A 5,680-nucleotide genomic window follows, 5' to 3' on the forward strand; every position below is an offset into this window, starting at 1 on the left:
AACACCTGTACAGGGGAGATCATCTGAAATGCTATAATTGAGTAACTAAAAATAAAAAAAAATATTAGATATCCATATTCTTAAACGAATTTTCACATGAAATATTTGAACGTTTTAAATTCCTTCACATGTGGTGTTTTCAGGACATGCGTTTGCTTTATCAAAATTAAGAAAAAGTCCGCCAAATGACACTATTTTCTCACTCAGACATTAGTGAAGAACAAATGTAAGATAAATCATCATGAAAATTATGAATATTTGGGTATATTCCTACATTAATGATTCAAGCTTGAAGCGCAAGCAAAAATTTGTGATATTTCTGATCTGAAACTCGATGTTTTAAGCACGTTTCAAAAAAGGAATAAGCTGCGTATCTCAATAGATATGGACATGGTGATCCTTGAACACTAAGCTGGCACTTTGTAGAAAAGTCGGGAACAAACTTTTTTCTGTGAAAAAACTCCGGGGAACACAGTCGAAAAATGTGAATTGGTGTTTCCTTTTTTTCCGCCATTGTCGAAATCGAGCTACTAGTATGCCTTTGTCTTACGGCCTGTTACAACCGATATTCCCGACTTTTCGCTGTGCAACGCAGAGGACTTTATGACGATATATTGATTTTGGAAGAGACTTTTAGGCACGTCGTTAAACACTGTCCTGCAATGCAAGTTGTGTGACATGATTTTTTTTTTTTCATTTCGCATCTGCAACGGAAACATTCAATATGCGTTTCGTGTGCAAAATTCTGGTTGCTACTATGGTCTTTTTTTTCTCCCGTTCTTCAGGTGGGATGAGTATTTGCAAGGAAATGCTGTATTAGCTGGCAGCTCGCAGCAGGCCATCCAATCATTCTTCGACATTCAACCAGCTTTTGCAGGTGGAAGTGGAGGTTCTTCTTCTGATGGAGCTTGTTCAAGTAACCCTACAAAGTACCGCCACACCAATGCACGGCAAAAACATATATCAGACGCCATATCCAGATTTATAATTGGTTGTAGCATGCCCTTGTCACTGGTAGAAGATAGCCATTTCCGACGTCTCATTCAAGTTCTGGAACCAAAGTTTGTTTTTATTTTTAAATTAATTTGTAATTCTATTTCTCTTCATAGAGCAAAATATAATGCCCTACGTTAGACTAAATGGAATTGAGAAATTATTCATTTTGAAACTTCTTCACGTGGATTTTTTTTCAAGCTCACTCGATGCACAGGTCATGAAATTGAGTTTTTGACCAATATGAATTCAAATTATTATTATTTATATAATAATCTTATTTGTTTAAATAAATCTTAGTAATGTTTTTATACATTGATGTATTGTCTCGGTTTTCCAACGGCAGCGACAGTGTCAAAATAAAAATCTTTACCTTGGGTTTTTAATAAGTTTTTTAATTTTTCAACATGATTTTGAAAGTATGAGTTTCTATTCCATGAAACTTGAAGACATAAGGGTTAGGAAGTATCACTGACAATATGACAATAATTTCAGGTCACAAACTGCAGGTTATAGGTCATTTGAGGTCAATACACTCAGCACAGTAAGAAATTGAGAAGTCAAGAAATGTATACAAAATGCGCATGTAAATTCAATACAAGGGTTAATGTCAAATATCACAAATTTTATTGTTATATTATTTTCTATGTAAAATAATTATTGTTTACTTATTGTCTCTAATTGCTTACAATCCATTGCCTTTTCCTTTTTAGATACCAACCAATGGCCAGATCGACGCTAGTGTCGTCACTGCCGCAGCTCAGGGCCGAAGGAAAAGAACAGCTCTTGGAACTGTTAGCAGAACAAAGCAGTGTGTCCTTAACTGCAGACATATGGTCAGATAGGACTATGAGGAGTTTCTTTTGAGTGACTGCTCACATCCTTGGTACCAATCTCAAGACCGGAAACTATGGATTGATTAACCTCCTACTGACCTGTCAGAGGTTTGAAGGCAGGCATACTGGAGAGGGTATTGTCAGGGCCTTCGACAACATCATCGAAGACTTCAGTATTGGACTGAAAGTAAGTTGAAAAACTACAACTTTATCCATCACTATCACAATTGCAATGCATGTAGAAGTCGATGTTGTACATGTATATGCTGCCGTACTTAGACTTGTTTTCATTGCTGGTTTTTCTATGTATTCACAGTTTACAAGTACCTTCCTTTTATAACAGGCAGTTTATAATCCATGATACATTTTAATTTATGGGTATTCAAATGTCAAAATATTAATACTTAGTCCTATGCCTAGAGATCACTGATGAGTCAAAATAAGTTGTCCTGTAGACATTGTGAATGATGCAAGAAAATCACTTCAATCATTGACATTAGTAAAGATGTGTTTAAGAAAAAAAAACTTGGTATGTTGCAAATAATGAAATCTATTTAAGTAAGCAATGTTGGTAAGGCTGTTCCTTGTTCTTAAATGTGTATTATTCTTTTTTGTTAGGTTGACTGGACAATGCTTCAAATATGCGCAAGGCCTTTGCAGTCAAATTTCCTGTTGAAGACAATGCAGCAGTGGGTGACGAGGAAGATGCAGAGGTGGAGGATGGAACTGTTTGGGAACAGCTTGATGAGGAGGATGCCGTACACGTTGAGAATGCCCTGAGCACAAACTCGCGAAAAAGAATCTCGTGCTTCGCCCATACTCAGCTCGTCGTTGGTGATGGCCTGAAAGAAATGAGGGTTGTCGGCCGAGCCATTGCAAAGGTTACAAAAATCTCGACGCTGTTGCACAAGAGTACTGTGTTCAAGGAGAGGTAAGGTGTTACATTCCTTTATATACACACACACATAAATATATATATATATATATATTGTAACGAAATGAAAGGTTTATTTAATGTACATCATGGTTTTGGAACGGTGAAGAGCGTAGAATAATTTTTAATCCATGTATATAGTTGCATATGGACATTCAGTAATCGTTTGTAATCGATTATGTAAGTTTTTTCTTTAAAATGTATATAAGCACTATTTGCTGTGAAATAACGATGTTTATAACAGTATGATTGTGTTAGATATTCATTTTTAATTGTTCTTCACTGTTCAGCTATAAATAGTAGTAAAAATTACCATAGTTGTTGTTGAAAAGATTTATCTCATGACTTTAGCTAGTTTTAAATGATGATTAAATTTTACCGCTTGACAATCTCCCTCCTGAATTATTGAGCAAAATCGAGCTCCATGCTCGATTATAAGCCACGCGTTATGCGTGGCAGTAGTAGGTGTCTGGTCGAAACTCTGTTCAATTTTCATCGGAACCTGCTGCGACAGGATGAGCATTATTTCTTCAGTAAAGTTATAGAAACTGAATGCCTTGCTTACATGTCGTTATTCTGATGTACGGAGCTACAGTATACATGGTCGGAAGAGCTGAAGTACTGGAAGTGTTGGAAATACTGACCAGAAGAAGTGAGAGTACGGAAAATACTGACTTTACCGGAATACGGAAAATACCGACTTTACTGAGAATACGGAAAATACTGACTTTACCGAGATTCTGAAAATATTGAGATGAGTGAGGATACTGAAAGTACTGAAATTATTGAGATACCGAAATACTGAAATTACGGAGATATTGAATACTGGAATAACTGAGAAAACGGAGATACGGAATGACGGAGATGTTGAAATATACGGTATATAGTCTAAGTTACTGAGAAGGAGCAAAGTGTCAGAAGTGAAAAAGACGGACTTTACACCAACTGGTTGTATATTGCAGCCGAAACGAACCAGCTCGTCAGGAGAGAAAGTCGGTTCGGCTACACGTGGTGTCAGAAGTGGGATTGTTGGTGTAGAAGTTCAGAGGAAATGGATGTTCGAGGACAAAAATGGCGTGCGGTATCGCCGGCTGAGGTGATGGAGAAGTTGGAGAGCAGTATGGCGGAGATTGATCAGATGATGGCGGAGATACGGACCAGGATGGGGTTGACGCCATCATGGAGTACTGATGAGGCGTGCGGTAGGCATGGGCCGAAAGTTCAGTTCCGATCTTCACAAACTGACAACTTCAGAGCAGCAAGGATACCGCAGCGTACCGAACTGGAACAAGAATTTTTCAGGACTGAGCTGCAAGATACCCGACATAGACGAGCACCCGAAATGAGAACCGAATCGGGAAAATTACTAAATTGCTAAATCATCACAAAGTTAGATTAAAAGAACCAAATATTGTACCAGATCAATTCGATGGCCGCACTCCGGTTGAAGAATATCTGAACCATTTTCAGGCGTGCATTGTGGTGAATCATTGGGGAGAATTTGAGGCAATGGAATATCTGGCTGCCAGCCTGAGAGGTTCTGCGGTTACACTGCTTACGCGGAAAACAGGAAGGCGACTCAGTTACTATGAACTAGTGGACAGAATGAGGAAAAGATATGGTCCAGGTTGTAAGGCAGAGGTCTACCTTGCCGAGTTGCGACAGCGACGGAGAGGACCAGGAGAGAAACTTCAGGAATTAGGACGGAGTATAAAAGATCTGACGGCTCTCGCCTATCCTGAATTTGATGAAGTCGGACAAGAACGGTTGGCGAGGGGGCACTTTCTAGATGCGATTGTAGATTGCAAAGTCCGAGAAAGGGTTTTCCGCTTCCAACCAAGATCACTGGACGAGGCAATAGAAGCTGCTCTGAATGCGGAGGCGTTCTCAAGGATGGAGGATGAAAGGTGGGAATACCAGCAAGCCAGATACAGTCCTGCTGTAACCCGAGATGGCGACGGAATTCATGTCCGTACTGGAAAACCCTCCTTGAAAGAGAAAATGAGAATGTTCATTCAAGACCTTCTGCAAATGGAATCGGATGAGCCAGAGTCAGATGACGGAAATTCAGGAGAGAAATATTCCGAAGCTGATCAGGCAGGTGTTGAAAAATCAGAGGGAAACACCTTCGTTTGCGAAATTGTTGAACAGCAGTTGGGTACTATCTCGACTGACTGTGAGGAACCAGAGACAAGGAGCACTAAACGATGTACTGGTACATCAATCCCTGGAGGACAATTCGATAGAGCTGGAATATCGGTCACAGGCCTGATGGACAAGGGAGTCACAGGTGTGGAGCCATTTGGTGGGTGCACTTTGGCGGGTGGGCCGAAGCAGTTGCAGGACCAGTTGGCTGAGACTGTGCAGGATGTTCCAGTTGAATGTCTGGAATCGGTGCCAAGATCGTTTGAGGACTTCGGTAATGTCTCACCTAAGAGCCGGTTGCTTGACCATGAGAAAGTCTGTCTTGTGCAGCTAGACAATGAAACGGAAGAGGTAGGACCATCCAAACCAAACAGCAGGAGATATCTAGACCAGATGAACAGCGATGGAGGAAGGCAACAGACATCACAGACGGTTCGCATGAACAGGCACCAAGGTGTTGATCTGAAAACCTGGACATTCGCACAACCGTTGTCAAGTACCGCCACTCTGTTTGTTGGACCAAAGAAGGGAAGACCTCCGGAAACGCATTCAGTATCCGTGATGATGTTAAGAAGGGCTGGACATAATAACCTTCCAGTCTATTCATCTATGTTTCCAAAGAACTGATAAAGGACTAAGTTTGAAAGACATCGTTGCACAGGGACTTTAATTCATAAAACATTGGACTTTTAGTTGCCAAACTGAATTATTACGTTCTTGTTGCTATTTTGTATACATGCCGTAGTTTAAGCATTTAAATTTGTCGGTTTTT

This window comes from Lytechinus pictus, chromosome 3 (assembly GCF_037042905.1).
Source record: "Lytechinus pictus isolate F3 Inbred chromosome 3, Lp3.0, whole genome shotgun sequence".
Taxonomy (NCBI): domain Eukaryota; kingdom Metazoa; phylum Echinodermata; class Echinoidea; order Temnopleuroida; family Toxopneustidae; genus Lytechinus; species Lytechinus pictus.